Genomic DNA, 19350 nt, shown 5'->3' with positions numbered 1-19350 from the left:
TGGTCTAAAAATAGAGTGACCTACCAGACTAAGAGAACTTTCAGGATATAGAATTTTGACTTTTAAAACCAGAAGCATCCCAGGCAAACAAGGACCAGTTGGTTCCACAGGCCATTTGCTTTGGCCAGCTGGATCAAGCGAGAAAAGATGACTCTGCTGAGATGAAATAGCTCCGTGCCTACCAGACAGAGTCTACCATAAACCATAGCCAGATGCATATGTTGCTTATCGCACACATTGCTTCTTTGAAGAGAATAACTAGTGCCAAGCCCCAGGCTAAGCGTGAGCTGGCTGGGTAAGTAAACAGATTGCTCAAGAGAAGTTCTTCAGGGTGGCCTGTGAATGAGCTGCTGACCCTCTCCCATCTTCTGCAGGTGGCTAATTCAATCGCCAAATCTTCCCCCACCCACCATCCCAAAAACCTGACCGCCAGTGACCTCCCAGCTGAAAGACATTGTGTGAAAGAGGAAAACACATTCCAACTTGGCCACTCAGCAATCTTAATTAAGATAAGCCTGCTTATAAATATTCAACCTGTCACAAAGCTCCATAAGCTCCTCTTTGCTTATGGAATGGCTTAATTGCAAAGTCTGGGTCTTGAGCGCCTGTTGATGTCTCAGACTGATGTAAATACCATTAACCCTGAGAAAAAGGTTGCACCCCTGGCAGCCAGAAGAGAATATGCAAATCTGATGGGGGAAAACAGCTACACATTCCTTTGCACATAAAAAAGAAGCAGCATGCAATGAAAGTTAGGTCTTTCTCCCCTGCTCAGTCTAGAGGTCTGGACAGTGAGCTCAACTCTACCATGAGGACACCAACTTCCAGAGAGGAATTTGGCTTTCCCCAGCCTTATTTTCTTCCATCTGCAAAATGAAGCCATGGATTCAGCTCTTTCAGAGATCTTTTCAGCTCTAGGGGAGTGCTCCATCCCTGAAGATGGGTAAAGACCAAGAGCATGGCTATGGTAAACTGTATAGGTATAGGCTGGAGACAGCTCTGGTGTTGAGGATTTGCGTAACAGAACACTTACTATGAACCCACAATGTGAAGTGGTTACTAAAGAAGGTTTCGTGAGGCCTTAGCTTAAAGTGTCTGCATAGATACTGTTGGGACTGCACCCAGATGACCTCAGAGCCTTCTCACCATTTGTCATGGACTGAATGTGTCCCATCAAATTCATAGGTTGAAGCTCTAACACCCAATGTGGCTGTATTTGGAGTTAGCTTCTTTAAAGAAGTAATTAAGGTTAAATAAAGCATTAGATTCTCAGGTAAAGGCAAAAAGGAAAAAAAAAAAAAAAGAGGCTGTTAGGGTGGGACTCTAATCCAATCTGACTAGTGTCCTCATAGGAACAGGAAAAGACACCAGGGATGTGCAGGCACAGAAGAAAGGCCAAATAAGGGCACCATTTGGGAAGGTGGCCACCTGCAAGCCAAGGAGAGAAACCCTCACCAGAAATCAACCCGGTGGCACCTTGATATTTGATTTCCAGCCTCCAGGATGGTGAGAAAAAAAATTCTGTTGCTCAAAGAACCCACTCTGTGGTATTTTGTCATAGCAGCCCAACCAGACTAATACACCAGTTCTGGGTGCCCAGCCCTCTTCTGTGCACTTCACTTTTTTTTTTTATTTATGTTTTGACTCAGGTTCTTGCTCTGTTGCTCAAACTGGACAGCAATGGTGTGATCTCAGCTCACTGCCATCTCAACCTCCTGGGCTCAAGTGATCCTCCCACATCAGCCTCCTAAGTAGCTGGGACCACAGGCACACACCAAAATATCCAACTAATTCTTTATTTTTTGTAGAGAGGAGGTCTTTCTATGTTGCCCAGGCTGGTCTTGAACTCCTGTCCTCAAGCGACCCTCCCACCTCAGCCTCCCAATGTGTAGGAATTACAGGCAGGAGCCACTACACCCAGCCTTCACTCCTATCACTTACACCTGCAACCCACTTCAATGCCCTTGCACTGCTGGAACTATGACCCAGAACAAAGAAAGCAAGAAGTGCCTTGGAGTTGATGTGCCTGCCCTCCCTGGTGCAGGGTATGAAAGCCTCACTCCCTGGCCTTGAGGTGGAGCGAACTCTTGGTGCAATTCACATTCCAGAACTGCCCACAGTATCACCTGAAATTACTCCCTTGCTTGCTGCTGCTGCTTCTCTCCCGTGCCTGCTCTACTGCCTTTTCAATTTCTCTCCAGAGTCCTGCCTTAATGAAACACAAGCACACAGACTGTCATCATAGGGCTTGCTTCAAGGAAGCCCCTCCTAAGATGCTAGCTCAAAAGATGTGTGCACCCCAACATTGTAGCTTCAAGCCAACTTCATATTTCACACTCCTCTTATCACTTGCTCCTAAAGGGAGATGGGAAGGTCCACTGCTGGCTACAGTGAGCTCAGGCCCTCAGTTCTGGCATATGCATGTTCTCAACCATGACTCTGACTGTACAATCGGATCCAGCCTCCAATTTGGAAGTCTCCAGCTCGCTGGAGTTGAGCAAGGGAATACATTCCTCTGATTACCCTTCAAGTGCCCTCCTGAGAACTCAGCAGGCTCCAACCTAGCCTGTTCAAACTCCACCTCAGGGCTGTGCTCATTTTGGGGCTTATGATTTTTTGAGAGACACTGATACGGGGCTCACAAGTGGGACCAGAATGGAGAGGAAACACAAAACTTCACAAAGACCCTAGTTTATATTTTCCTAGAGGCACGTCCAAGAGAAGGATTCATGTGCTTTAGTTAGGAGGTGATCCCAGAACTAATGGGGATGGGTGATAGGGGGATGTGAAGGAAGCCAATAAGAGTACATCACTCGAGCAGGTCCCTGTGGTGGGCACTGCAGCTTCCTCCTGCTGGGACTCTCTGGGAAACAATGTAGAGCACACACCTCAGAGCATCCCACACAATGGGCAAGGTTGCTGAGGAATGTCTACAGCAACTCCTGAGTGGTATGAGGGGTCACTGACTAGTCCAGGGCTGCTCCCAGGGGGTGCCACCTCTGATGGGCACAGGGTGGCAGAGCTGGTGCTGTGACCATGCTGAGCTCTCAGATGCTGCACCCAGAAGCAAGGTTCAAGTGTAAGGGCTAAGGGAATGTGGGCAAGGCATGGCAGGTCTGACACACAAAGGATGGTTTAGAAACTGACATTATTAAGCCAGGAACAGAGATCACTCATGGGTGAAGAGGTATGACCTAGAGTCAGAAAATTGAACCTTGAGTTTTGCTTGCTGACCTCATGAGCCCGACAAGTTGCTCCACCTCTCTGAGCATCAGTTTCCTCATCTGTGAAGTGTGTGTTAAGAGTAAACACCACAGGGTAGAAGTTTGAGGAAAAATGGGTTATTTGCCTAGTCTGAAAGTATCTCCCCACGAGGTCATTATAAATGACAAAGGGAAAAATAGCGACTTTAAACCAAAAGAAATTGGCAGATACCACCTTAACCAAGTGCTCAAAGCTATCACCCTCATAATGGACATGTCAACACCACATACTTCGTCACATGCCCTGAGAAGACACAACACACCTCTATGTGTTTCTGCCAAAAATAATCACCTGAATCCAGTCATAGGAGACATGAGACAAACTCAAGTGGAAAGAGATTCTGCAACACAATGGGCCTGTGCACTTCAAATATGTCAAAAAGTATATATATATGAAAAAGTATATATACATATATACACATATACATACATATCTATATATGTAATTTTTCATATATTTATCGTATACATATATACACGATATATATATACATATATACACTATATATACACATATACACGATATATATACATATATACACATATATACATATATACATATATACACATATATACACATATATACATATATACACATATATACATATATACACATATATACACATATATATACATATATACACATATATATATATACACATACACATGAGATGAAAGACAAAGAGTCTAGGTACTGTTCCTGATTGTAGGACATATATATATAATATATATATACATGATATATATATACACGGTATATATATACACGATATATATATACATGATATATATATCATATACATATGTGTGTGTATATATATATATATACACACACACACACACATGAGATGAAAGACAAAGAGTCTAGGTATTGTTCCTGATTGCAGGAGGCTAAAGAAACATAACAACAGAACTCAATGCGGCAGCCAGGATTTTTTTCATTTCTTGGTTTATTTATTTATTTATTTATTTTCACTATAAGGGACCAACATCTAAATCATGTCTATAGTTTATATAATAGTATTTTATAAATATTTAATTTCCTGATTTTCATAATTGTGCAATGGTTATATAACAGAATTTTTGTTTTAGGGAAAAACAATAACTAAAAATGCAAAGGGGTATTGTTTCAGTCTATTTTGCCTTCTATAACAAAGTATTATAGACTGGGTGGCTTATGAAAAACAGAAATTTGTTTCTCACAGTCCTGGAGGCTGAGATTCCAAGATCAAGGCACCAGCAGAGTTGGTCTCAGGTGAGGGCTCTCTTGCCGGTTTATAGATGGTGACTTCTTACTGGCTGTGTCTTTGCATAGTGGACAAGGCAGGTGCGCTCTCTGAGGCCTATTTTATAAGGGCACTAGTCTCATTAATGAGGGCTCCACTCTCTGACATAATCATTTACCAAAGGCCCCACCTCCTAATACCATCACACTGGGGGTTAGCATTTAAACACATGGATTTGGGGGACACATTCAGTCTGCAGTAGACATCACATCTGCAACTTATTTTCAAACAGGAAAAGAAAATCTCATACCTTTTCGGAAAATCTGAAACTGCGTCGAAATTTAAAAGTTAAAAGAAGTTAATAACCACCTCACAGCATTGCTACTGTTGCTGAAATAAGAGTTAACGTCATCTCAACTCCTCTCTCTCTGGAGCTCCTTTATCCCATGAATCCTGCATGGTTTCCTCCCAGCAATCCCCTATCACCCTCAGCTCTTCCCAGAGCATTCTGCCAGTCTCTCTGCCTCCATGTCCCTCCTGCACGCTCTACCCGAACCACCACCCCACTGTGGCCCTAAGCCACCCTCCACACTGGTCAAAATGGTCTTCTTAAAATGCAAATCGGACCTTATTTGAAACACTTCAATTCCACCCCCTTGCTTATAGAACAAAATCCAGACAAATAAGACCCTCTGTGACTGGCTGTGGTCCATCTCTCCATCCCTCCCTCCCCACCGACTCCCTGCCCCATCTCAAGCCCAGGCTTCCACCGCACTAGAAGACCAGGTGACCAGAGGACCAGATGGGGTACTGTCCCCTAGACTCACTATGCTGTTTCCCACACCCATGCCTTTCCACATGCTACTTATTATGTTTGGAAGTCCCTTCCTCTCTTGACCCCAAAACTTTCACCATGACCCCTTTCCAATGTCATCTCCTTTGCAAAGCTTTCCATGACCTACCCCACCACACCCCAGACAAAGCTAATTAATCATTCCTTCTTCCATACAGTCATTATGCCATTTCTATCTCCACAAACACAACTGAAGCAGGTAGGAATCTCAACCCCCAACTCAGACAAGTGTTAAAGGATAACTTTTTCTTTTATCCCAACTCCCTTGCCCTTGTGAAAGCTGATCATAAACATTGAGCATTCTTGTCATACCCAACTAAAACAGAATCAAGAGGCCAGGAGAAAAAGTACTCAGGGCACAAAACATTGCTCCAAAAATGTAATTCTCTGCAAGCCTGGCTGCGGAACTCCCTGCCATAACCTGAAACCAATTTTATCGAATGGCTGCTGAAATGACCTGCTGCAACTAAGACTACTTTTGCCCACCACCGTCACTTACCTATCAGAACTTGCCAGCTCCTCAAAAGCTTACTAGTGCCAAAGAAATTTCTCAAAGAGTAATACATAACATTTCTCCTTTGTTCTTTGGACATACCAAAGACCAGCCAGCCTGCATGGATGCCCCAAATTGCAATTCTTTCCTCCAAAATAAAACATTTTAATTTTAGAGATTGATTCCTATATTTTATTTGACTTTGAGATCCTTCAAAATATTAATACAATAACTCTTCTAGCCTTTTGCAGACTGGCTTACAGTTTACCCAGCAAACTCAAGCTCCAGTTGTCCACAGCAGTGGCTGAGTTGAGAACACACTTCCCTTCCTTGCATCACTTCCTGACTCCCCTACTGGAGTTCCTTTCATTTCCCAAATAAAGTCCTTGAACTTGAATCCTTGTCTCAGCTCAGCTTCTAGGAGAAACAAAACTAAGACAGATGACATGGCTCAGATATATTAGTTCTGACCCTAGTCTCCCCTGTCCACATAAATTGATAAACCATACAGTCTGATAAATCCCCTTCTAATACCCTTAGATTAGGGCATTAGATTATGCGTTAATACTAGGTGACTCCTCATTTTATTTTTCTACCCTAGCTTTCTTTGGAAAGAATAAGGAATAAAGGAAAATACGTGTCATTGTCCTCATATTTTGGGGTATAAAAGTCTTTCAGATGTTGTATTTCGATGTTGAAAATATCGAGCATAGATACCAGCCTTCTACACTCCAAAGGCTGGGTAAAACATCATTAATTCAGTGTTCAAGTTTACCTTGGCTGATTTTGTTTTGTTTTTTTAAATAGATTATTTTTCAGAGTAGCTTTAGATTCACAGCAAAATTGAGTAGGTAGTACAGGGTTCCCATGTACCCTCTGCCTGCACACATGCACACCCTCCCTGAATTCTTCACCAGAGTGGTGCATGTGTTACAATCCATGAACCAACCCATGTTGACACATCATAATTACCCAAAATCCATAGTTTACATTAGGGTTCACTCTTAGTGTTGTACTTTCTATGTGTTTGGACAAATGTATAATGACATGTATCCACCATTACAGTATCATGCAGAACAATCTCACTGCCCTAAAATTCCTCTGTGCTCTCTCTACCCATCCTTCTCACCCCCCAACTCTGGGAAACTACTGAGAGGTTTTCTTTTTCCAGAGTGTTATTGTATTAGTCTATTCTCACACCGTTAATAAAGACATACCCAATACTTAGTAATTTATAAAAGAAAGAGGTTTAATTAACTCACAGTTTCTCATGGCTCACAATCATTGTGCAAGGTGAAGGAGGAGCAAAGGCGTATCTTACATGGTGGCAGGCAATAGAGTAGATGCAGGGGAACTCCCCTTTATTAAACCATCAGATCTCGTGAGACTTATTCACTATCACAAGAACAGCCTGGGAAACCATGTCCCCATGATTAAATTACCTTCCACCATGCCCCTACCATGACACGTGGGGATTATGGGAGCTACAGTTCAAGATGAGGTTTGGATGAGGACACAGCCAAACCATATCAGTCATATAGTTGGAAATCCATATAGTATGTGTGCTTTTGGGGTTTCTTTCATATAATAACATACATTTAAAGTTCCTCCATGTCTTTTCATGGCTTGATAGCTTCTTGGCACTGAATAATACCCCATAGTCTGGATGCACCACAGTTTATTTATTCACTCACCTGCTGAAAGACATCTTGGTTGCTTCCAAGTTTTTGCAATTAAAAATAAACCTTCATATTCAGATTGTTGCGTGAACGTAAGTTTTCAGCTCATTTGGGTAAGTACCAAGAAACATGATTGCTAGAGTGTATGGTAAGATTATTTGTGAGAAACTGACAACTTGTCTTCCACAGTGGCTGTATCATTTTGCATTTCCATCAATAATAAATAAGTGTTCCTATTGCTCCACGTCCCAGCCAGCATTTGGTCTTGCCAGTATTCTGTGTCTTCACCATTGTAACAGATGTGTAGGGGTAACTCATTGCTTTAATTAGCAATTCCCTATTAACTTACAATGTCGAGCACCTTTTTAGATGTTTATGTGTTATATGTATATATTTTTGGTGAGATATTTTGTCAGGTCTTAAGCCTGTTTTTCCATCAAGTTGTTCATTTTCTTGTTTTTTGAAAGCTTTTTGTATGTTTTGGATAACAGTCCTTCATCAGATACATCTTTTGCAAATATTTTCTCCTAGTCTGTGGCTTGTCTTCTCATTCTCTTAACAATGTCTTTGACAGAGCAGAAATTTTGATATTAATGATGTCCAGCATATCAGTTTTTTCTTTCATGGATTATACTTTTGGTGTTATATCTAAAAAGTCAAGACCATATGCCAAGGCCATCTAGATTTTCTCCTATGTTGTATTCTAGTCGTTTTACAGTTTTGCGTTTTATATTTAGTACTGTGATCCCATTTGAATTAGTTTTTGTTGAGGTTGAATTAGTTTTGTTGAGGTCTGTGTCTAGATTCTTTTTATTGGTGAGGGTGGGGGAGGGCCCATGTGGATGTCTAGTTATTCCAGCATCATCCATTGTAAAGACTATCTTTGCTTCTTTGTCAAACAGTAACTGACCATTATATGTATGTGGGTCTATTTCTGGGCTCTCTATTCTATTCCACTAATCTATTTGTCTGTTCTTTCAACAGTGCCTCACTGTCTTTGCTACTATAGCTTTATAGTAAGTCTTAAAGTCAAGTAGTGTCAGTTCCCTGACTTTCTTTCTCTCCTTCACTATTGTGTTGGCTATTCTGCGTCTTTTATCTCTCCATATAAACTTTAGAATGAGTTTGTTCATATCCACAAAATAACTTGATAGGATTTTTATTGGGATTACATAGACTTTATAGATCAAATTGGAAGGAACTGACATATTGAGTTTTCCCATCCATCAACATGGCATATCTCTCCATTTCTTTCATTCTTTGATTTTTTTCATCAGTTTTGTAGTTTTCCTCATTTATGTCTCACACATATTTTGTTAGATTCATATCTAAGTACTTTGTTTTGGGGTGTGCTAATGTAAATAGTAAAATATTTTTATCTCAAATTTCACTTGTTCATTGCTGTTATATAGGAAAGTGATTGTATCTGGTATCATGCAACCTTGCTATGATATTAGTTCCAGGAGGGTTTTTTATAGATTCCAGATAACCATTCATCTGTTAGCAAAGACCGTTTTATTTTTTTCCTTCCCAATCTGTACCTTTTTCTTTTCTTTTCTTGCCTTATGGCCTTACCTGGGACCTCCAGTTTGATGTTGAAAAGGAGTAGTAAGAGAAAACATCCTTGCCTTGTTCCTAATCTTAGCAGGGAAGCTTTTAGTTTCCTCACCATTCAATATGATGTTAGCTGTAGGGTTTTGTAGATATTATTTTTCAAAATAAGGAAGTTCTTCTTTATTCCTAGTTTGCTGAGAGGTTCTATTTAACCATGAATGGTTGTTAGTTTGTCAAGCGCTTTTCTGTATCTATTGATATGATCTTGTGATTTTCTTCTTCTATTGATGTGGTGCATTACATTAATTAATTTTTAATTGTTGAACCAGCCTTGCATACCTGGAATAAATCCCACTTGGTCATGCTGTATAAGTCTTTTTATAGATTGTTGGATTTAATTTACTAATATTTTTCAATGATTTTTTGCTTCTATGATATGTTCATGAGCAATACTGGTCTTTAGTTTTCTGGTAATATCTTTATTTTGTTTTGTTATTAGGATAATGCTGGCATCATAGAATTAGTTAGAAATAGTCCCTTTCCTTTTATCTTCTGGAAGAGAGAGAAAATTGGTATAACTTCTTCCGTAAGGGTTTGGTAGAATTTGTTGATGAACCCATCTGGACCTGGTACTTTCTCTTTGAAGAGGTTATTAATTATTGATATAATGTCTTCAATAGGCAAAAATTTATTCTGATTGTCTATTTTTATGTGAATCTTGGCAGATTGTATCTTTCAAGGAACTGGTTCATTTTATCCAGGTTGTTGAATTCATGAACATAGAGTTGTTCATAGTAATTTTTATTATTATTTCAATGTCCATGGGATCTGTAGTAATATCTTGCTTTTATTTCTGATATTAGTAATTTATTCTCTCTTTTTTCCTTATTTAGCCTAACTAGAGGCTGATCAGTTTTAATCTTTTCCAAGAACTACCTTTTGTTTTCAGTGTTTTTTTCTATTAATTTTCTCTTTTCAATTTCACTGATTTGCACTTTAATTTTTATTATTTCCATAAGACCAAAAATGGTCTTACTTTGCACTTAATTTGCTCTCCTTTTTTAGTTTCCTGAAGAGGAAGCTTAGATTGTTGATTTTAGATCTTTCTTCTATTCTAATACAGACATGCAATGCTATGAATTTTTTTTAGTATTTCTTTCACTGCATCTCACAAATCTTGACAAGTTGTACTTTCATTTTTTCAGTTCAAAGTATTTTTAAATTTCTCTTGAGATTCCTTTCGGACTAATATGTTACTTAAAAGCATGATATTTAATCTCCAACTATTTGGGGATTTTCTAGCTATCTTTCTGTTATTGCTTTCTAGTTTAATTACATTGTTGTCTGAGAGCTTAAATTGTATTATTTCTATTATTTTAAATTTGTTAATGTGTATTTTAGGGCCAGAATGTGGCCTATCTTGGTGAATATTTTATGTAAGCTTGAGAAGAATGTGTGTTCTGCTGTTGTTTGATGAAGTAATCTATAGATATCAATGATATCCAGTTGATTGACAGTACTATTGAGTTCAACATTGTCCTCACTGATTTTCTGCCTGCTGTGTCTGTCCATTTCTGATAGAAGAATGTTAAAGTCACCATTTATAAGAGTGGATTCATCTATTTCTCCTTACAGTTCTATCAGTTTTAGCCTCACATATTTTGTTTTGTTTTGTTTTTATACTTTTAAGTTTTAGGGTACGTGTGCACAATGTGCAGGTTAGTTACATATGTATACATGTGCCATGCTGGTGTGCTGCACCCATTAACTCGTCATTTGGCATTAGGTATATCTCCTAATGCTATCCCTCCCCGCTCCCCCCACCCCACTACAGTCCCCAGAGTGTGATGTTCCCCTTCCTGTATCCATGTGTTCTCGTTGTTCAATTCCCACCTATGAGTGAGAATATGCGAGGCTCTGTTGTTAGGCGCACGCAGATTAAGGATTGCTATGACTTTTTGGAAAACTGACTTCCTTATCATTATGTACTAGTGCTCCTCTTTATCCCTGATAACTTTTCTTGATCTTAAGTCTACTTTCTCTGAAGTTAATATATCTCCTCCATCTTTCTTTTGATTGGTGTTTCATATTTCTTTCCCCATTTCTTTCTTTTTTATCTATATGCATCTTTATATTTAAAGTGGGTTTCTTAGACAGGACATATAGTTGACTCTTGTTTTTTGATCCACTCTGATAATATCTGTCTTTTAATTGGTGTATTTAGACCATTAACATTTTAAATTATTATTGATATACTTGGGTTAATATCGGTCATATTTGCTGCTGTTTTCTATTCATTGCCTTTTCTCTTGGTTTCTACATTTGTTTTCTACACATTTTCTGCCTTTTCTGGCATTAGCTGAGCATTTTATGTGATTGCATTTTCTTTTTTTATTAGCATATCAATTATATTTTTAAAACTCTTTTAGTCGTGGCTCAAGTTTGCAATACACATTTACAACTAATCCAAGTCCATTTTCAAATAACTCTATGCTGCTTCACAAGTAGTGTGAGTACTTCAAAATAATAAAATATTCTTAATCCCTCCCTCCTGTCCTTTATACCATTGCTCTCATTTATTTCACTTATATATAAACTATAATCATTGACTGTACACTTTACAAGTGCTTCTCAGGTTTTTTTCACCCCCAGGGTGGTACAGGATGGCTAAAGAAAGCTGGGGTGGGGCATTTGTCTTCCCCTAGGTCAATTCATCTCTCATGAAACACCAATAGGTTAGGCTCTGGCAAAACAGTTCCTCTTGAGGGCAGGCCTTGCTGAGAAGTGAATGCTCTGGCATTCTGACTACCCATGCCAGAAACTCAAGATTTTTTTTCTCTAATCTTCACTGTAAGAATCTAGTAGAGTTCCAGGAAGTAAAATTTACAAAAGTATGAAGGCCTCTCATGTCTGGATCCCCCTGGAGTTTTTAGTTCTCAGACTTATCCACACTGAGCTCCCATCAGTTCATCAGTTACAGTTCAGGTTTTCTACCCTGGCACTGGTTCTCACAGAACTTTCTTCCCAAAAGAAATCAATAGCCATTATGGTTTAGAGCACCAGCTGTGGGGTTGGACAAATAGGAGTTCATGTTTTAGCTCATCTATTTCCTATTAAATAGTTGTGAGATTATAAACAAGTTACATGCCCTTGCCAAGTCTTAGCTTCCTTAGCTTAAAATGATGAAAATAGTTCTGCATTCACAAAGTTATCATGAAGATTAAATATTAATTACAAATATTGCATAGGACATACTTATACAATGCTTTGTATAGAGCTCAACAAATGGTTATTGGTACTGTTATCACCATTATGCAGACTCTAATTATTTCACTCAGGACCTACCCTGCTCAGATGCTCTGTGTTAATGGGTTCCTATAGTCAAGTGGCATTTGCTGCTGTGGAAAGAGGCCTGGGATGGCATTGTTTAATTAATCATATCTTTATCCAGGTGGCACAAGTCTTTGGTGGACTTTTAGAGGTAAGAAAACCAAACAGCTATTGTGGTGTGGCAGCAATGGAGGCAAAGGAGATTGTCCCCATGGTTGCCATGGGTCAGAGACGGGCAGCCTCACCATTTGTCTGGTGAGAGGTCTCATGCATCGGCAGTGAACTGCAAAGGGCACAGATGCCAGAAACCAGGGAATGTGAGCCCTGAAGCACACACCTGTATCTGGAGAGGTCAATTCATGACACTTTACAACTGGGGCCCTGACCAACGTGAATTACAAAGGGAGCAAGATAATGAGCTATCATCAATAGCAAGATGGGAACTAATACCAGAGCACTGGGTCTCAAGCTTCAGCTAGCATCAGAATCACCTGGAAGTCTCATTCAACCACAACTTACTGAGCCGCACCCCGAGGAGTTTCTGATTCCATAGATCTGGGGTGTAGGGTGTAGGGTTACTAGATTTACACATAAAAATAGGATTCCCAGTTAAGTTTGAATTTCAGTTGAACAACATTATTTTTAGTATTTAGGCCCACATATTGCATAGGACATATTTATATGAAAAAAAAAAAGAAATCATTATTGCTTATCTGAAGCTCAAGTTTCCCTGAGCATCCTGTATTTTTTCTGACAACCTTACCGGAGTGGATCCCAAATGTTCCCATTTCTAACAAGTTCCCACTTAATGCTGATGCTGTTTGTCCAGAAACCGCACTTACAGAACCACTGGCCAATTCAGACACAACTTCAGCAATTTCCAGTTCAATTCTGAGTGCTAAAGGTTGGAGTTTTCCATCCGGGAGGTAAATACCTAAGTACCTTCATATGGTGCCTGAGGACCAGGTAAGCTGGGTGCCTTTGACAGCTCTGTCTGCCTTGGTAAAGGAGAAGTGGTTCTTAAAAACTCACCCCTTAAACTAAGTGATTATAATAATTTCAACAACAGAGCTAACCTTCTCGGGACGGTGGAAATTTGATTTTCTTGGCTAAATTTGTGCAGACTACCACAGAAATTAGCCCTGCAAGTTTTGTGAGTAGGAGATACTGATTTCCTGATGACAACGAGCTGTTCGTTTGCATTTGGCAATCAATCATCTCCTTTGTTTTCCATTGCAGTTTCTTTCTGATTACTACACAGACGTTTCCTCCCTCCCTTTGCGCAGAATCATAGGTGATAATAAATGTTCATATGTCTGGTAGGTGATTCTGTTTGCCAAGCCATTGTTTGTTCTTTATAATCAAGCCCAGGTCTGTGAGTAAGAGTTTCACCTTGGTATGAGGGTAGTTCATGTCATTTATTTTCCAGGCAAGAGATTGCTTTTTCCATGATTGTATGTTTTTATGTGCATGAACCATCCGTAAAGAAAAGAGAATAAAAGTCTGAATAAAAAGAAACCAAAGAGAGCATATTAAGTAAAATTGACCATTTTTTATTGAGTGACAGCTTTATGCACAGGCTGCACTCTGTTGTTATTCCCTGTCTTCTCTCCCTATATTTCGATCCGTGATGGTCAACATCAGCTGTAGAGTGGGTCCACTTGAGCAGCTTGAAGATGCCTACCCTGGGATCCCCCACCAGAAATGCTAATTTAATTGGTCTAGGCATAGCCTGACCAAGGGCAGTTTTTAAAGCTCCCTAGATCATACGATCATGTTAGTAAACTATTAGGCATTAAAGTTGAACATACAGTCTATTATTATTCGCAGTAATATATGTTCTATAAAGTCACAGTGAACATTGAATTGGTGACTACTGAAACACTGCTCCTAGGGGAACTGCAGGATTAGATGCCTGCCAGCCCTTGATCACAAGATTTTGGTCAGCTAGCCAGGCGCGGTGGCTCATGGCTGTAATCCTAGTATTTTGGGAGGCTGAGGTAGGAGAATTGCTTGAGTCCAGGAGTTCAAGACCAGCGTGGGCAACATAGAGACCCCCATCTTTACCAAAAATTTTTTAGAAAATTAGCCAGAGGCAGTGATGTATGCCTGTAGTCCCAGCTACTAAGGAGGCTGAGATGGGAGGAGGGCTTGAGCCCGGGAGGCTGAGGCTGCAGTGAGTAGTGATTTCAGCACTGCACTCCAGCAGCAACAGAGTGAGACACTGTCTCAAATTTTAAAAAAAGACTTTACTTAGCCAATCAATACATAACCTTGTTTTACGTGTGTTTATGTTTAAAGACCTCTTACTTAATTTATATTGTTGATAACATTCATATTAATCTAATGCCTGGAACAAAGTTTACCTAGCCCATGTATTTTCTCCAAAAGGCACATCCCAGCCTTCTTATGCTTAGGAACACTACATAGCACTTCAGCACTACACTTGGTGCTGGCATTTAAAACAGTGAAATCACTCTTCAAAAACATATAGAAATGCAAAATACAGGGCACTAGCTACACAGCAGTTTACAGCACGAGGACTGAAACAAGAAGGCGGGGCCTTGCCATGTTCAGGCTTACTGGGAATGTGCACATCAATTGACTCAAATTTTTCACCTCTCTGCACATGTCCATCAATGACTGTGAAAGTGCCATGAGTATTGATTTTTGAGGCTACAAATATATTTTAGCAAATAGGCAAATTTGCAAATACAGTATCCATGAATAATGAGGATTGACTCTACATGTACCCTCAGACCCAGCAATTTCACTCTTAGAGAAGTGAGAACACAGGTCTACAAAATGATAAGTGTAAGAATGTTCAGAGAAGCTTTACTCATAATAGTCCAAACCTGGAAGTAACTCAGTCATCCATCAACAGGAGAATGGATAAACTGTAACATATTCAAACAATGAAATACTAAGCAGCAATATAAAAGAACTATCAATGCACTCAACAACACACATGAATCTCAAAAACATTAGGTTGAGCAAAAGATGCCAGACACAAAAGACCACACATGTTATACAGAATTGAAGATCAGGTGAAATTAATCTGCGGTGACAGAAAACAGAACAATGGTTACCTTCAAGTGTTGATAGGAAGGAACATAAGGTCTCCTCCTGCAATGCTGGAAATATTCTATATCTTGATTAAGGTAGTGGTTACACAGATGTTATGTACGTAAAAATCCATCAAACTGTACACCTAAGATTAGAATGTTCCGCTTTATAGTATGTATGATATATTTTTACCTCAATTTTTGAAAAAACTGCCAATGTGACTCTAATGTACAGCCAAACTTAGGACAGCTAAGAAATTTTTAGAGAAATTTCTGAGCCCCATGAATGCTCTGGTCATTCCAAATTATGCTGCCAGTTCCACCTTTGGGATCATCCTCAAGTAACAGCCTGCAGGATGAGATCCATGCAACCCAGCTTTTAAAACCAGAAAACCGTAGAATAGCAGAGCTGGAAGGAAACTCGAATGTCATCTAGTGCCAAGATGACTAATCAGTTTCATCTTGAGTGCTAATCTCGGCTAATTTGTAATGGCTGCCTGGAATTCTGGATTCAGAAAGAGTCTAAGAGTGTGTCCAAATATAGTGGGAAGGACATTGCATGACCAATTAGCAATGTCTGGCTTGTGCACAATCAGGAGAGATATATGTGCTTTCCTTGTATTTGCCCACCAGTCTAGTCCAGACCTCTCCTTTTTCATGCACAGATATTGAAACCCAGAGAAATGACTTGCTAAAGTTCACCTTGGTAGTCAGTGGCAAAAGCGATATTAAAACAAAGTGTTTTCTGAGTGGCCTTATCACTCCATGAGATGAGGTTTGTTGCTAGAAAGGATGGAAGTGGGAATGAGGAACCAAGGTATAATTTTAAATGGACTGGAGATGCAGGCCATCCATGGACAAAGACCATAAAACTTGTCCCCTGAATATTCAGGGAGTTCAAAAGGACACTAGTGCAAAACCCAAATTCTATTTCAAAACTATTTGTGTCCATTCATTTATTCATAATTTTTGCAAGGATTTTAATAGAAAAAGAGTGGACCTGAATGTTCTTTGTAAACCATAAGATACTTTACAAATACTTGTCATGTTTTATAAAATGCTTTTTAGAAATTATAATAAATATCCCCTGTAAGCCCAGTCCTGTACTAGAAGTTGTGGAAAATACCACAAAAGTTAGAGATGCAAGTACTTTATTAAACTGTAGTAGTAGGACCTCGATTTGTAGCAGGACCTCAAACTGTAGTAGTAGGACCTGAGTGCATAATGTCACTCAGTAATTAGTGAAGTTTATTCGCTCACCTGAGTCTCAGTTTTCCCAGTTGCAAAGTGAGTTTTACATGAGTCTTCACCTTGTAGAATCATTATTCGGACCAAATGAAATGTGAAATAACTTTGAGTGCCACAGCCATGCTTTTATAGACAGAATGTTTCAAAGTCAAAAGGGCAAATCATGTAGAGTCAAAATTGGCTAAAGGCTGATAAATGTTAGTTACTATTTTGCAATGCTCTTAAAGGGGTTGTCTTGCTTTTCTATCACACTGGTCCCTGGTTAGCTAGTCGGTTAAATTGCAGCCACTTCTTGACCTGCAGGAAGATCCAAGTCCACATAGGGAAGATTATCTCTGAGTTTCCACAACATTAAAATTCTGACTCATGTAGAGTGGTGGTTCTCAATCTTTAAACACTGGAGCAGCTTTAAAGGCCAACCATGTAATCCCAGCACTTTGGGAGGCCAAGGCAGGAGGACTGCTTGAGCCCAAGAGTTTGAGACCAGCCTGGGCAACATAGAGAGACCCTGTCTCTACAAAAAATTTTAAAAACTGCCTTGTGTGGTGGTGCATACCAGTACTCCAAGCTACTCTGGAGGCTGAGGTGGGAAGATCACTTGAGCCTCAGAGGTTGAGGCTGCAGTGAGCTATGATAGTTCCACTGCACTCCAGCCTGGGCAACAAAGCAAGACCCTGTCTCAAGAAAAAAAAAAAAAGACCCATATCAGACTTCTGGTTTCCAGTCCAGCATGTAAGAACCTGGAAGTCACCACTCCATCCTAACAACAAGTGAAAGGCTGGACAACTCTTTATGACATCCTTTCTCTTTCTAACTTTGGGCTTAGTTTGTCCTTTCTCTAGTGTACAGTTAGGTTGTTTGAAATCTTTCTTTCTTTTAATGTAGGCATGTATTGCTTTATACTTCTCTCTTAGCACTGTTTTTGCTACATCTCATAAGCTTTGGTATGTTATGTTTTCATTTTTCTTTCTCTCAAGATACTTTTTAAATTCCTTTTTGATTTCCTCTTTGACCCAATGGTTGTTCAAGAATGTGCTGTTTAGTTTCATGTATTTGTGAATTTTTCTATTTCCTTACTGTCATTGATTTCTAGTTTCATTCCATTGTGATTAGAAAAGACACTTGGAATGATTTTAATCATAGTTAAGACTTGTTTTGTGACCTAACATGTGACCTATCCTAAAGAATGTTCCATGTGTGCTTAAGAAGAATGTATATCTTCTGCTGGGTAGAAAGGTCAGTATATGTCTGTTAGGTTCATTTAGTCTAAAATTTTGTTTAGTTCTTCTGTTTTCTTATTGATTTTTCTGTCTGGATAGCCAAAACAATCTTGAGAAAAAACAAAGCCATAGGCATTTCACCTACTGATTTCAAAATATATTACAAAGCTAAAGTAATCAAAACAGCATGAGACTGGCATAAACCCCAACATATAGACCAATGGAACAAAATAGACTAGAAATAAATCCATGCATCTATGGTCAGATGATCTTTGACAAGAGTGCCAAGATATATGGGGATAGGATGGTCTCTTCAATAAATGGTGCTGGGAAAACTATATATCCACATGCAGAATAATGATATTAGACCCTTCTCTCACACCATATACAAAACTCAACTCAAAATTAATAAAGACTTAACTGTAAAACCTGAAGCCTTAAAACTACTGGAAGAAAATGTAAGGGAAAATCTTCCTGACACTAGCCTGGGGAATAATTTTTTTGATATGACAACAAAAGCAGAGACAACAAAAGCAAAAAATAGACAGGTGAGGCTGCATCAAACTAAAAGGCTTCTGCACTACAAAGGAAATAATCAACAGGGCAAAAAGGCAATCTACAGGATGAGAGAAAATATTTTCAAATCACATATATAATAAAGGCCTAATATTCAAAATATATAAAGAACTCAAAAAACTCAGTAGCAAAAAGCAAATAACCTGATTTAAAAATAAATGAGCTAAAGACCTGAGTAGACATGTCTAAGAAGACATACAAATACCCAACAGATGTAGGAAGAGATGGTCAACATCACTAATCATCAAGAAAATGCAAAACAAAGCCACAATGTGACATATCATGTCACACTTGTTAGAATGTCTATTATCAAAAAGACAAAAGGTAACAAGTGTTGGTGAAGACATGGAGAAAAAGGAACCCTTGTACACTGTCGATGGGAATGTAAATTGGTACAACCATTATGGAAAACAGTATGGTGATTCCTCAAAAAGTTAAAAATAGAATTACCGTATGATTGGGGCCAGGAGTGGTGGCTCACGCCTGTAATCCCAGCACTTTGGGAGGCCAAGGCGGGTGGATCACGAGGTCAGGAGATCAAGACCATCCTGGCTAACATGGTGAAACCCTGTCTCTACTAAAAATACAAAAAAATTAGCCAGGCATGGTGGCGGGTGCCTGTAGTCCCAGCTACTCAGGAGGCTGAGGCAGGAGAATGGCATGAACCTGGGAGGCGGAGCTTGCAGTGAGCTGAGATCACACCACTGCACTCCACACTGGGCAACAGAGTGAGACTTCATCTCAAAAAAAAAAAAAAAGAATTACCATATGATCTAGTTAATCTCACTTCTCAGTATATATTCAAAGGAAATAAAGTCAAGACCTCATATCTGCAAACCATGT

The sequence above is a fragment of the Pan paniscus genome, chromosome 21 (assembly GCF_029289425.2).
Source record: "Pan paniscus chromosome 21, NHGRI_mPanPan1-v2.0_pri, whole genome shotgun sequence".
Lineage (NCBI taxonomy): Eukaryota > Metazoa > Chordata > Mammalia > Primates > Hominidae > Pan > Pan paniscus.
The sequence above is the reverse complement of the archived record's forward strand: the minus strand, read 5'-3'. Positions refer to the sequence as shown.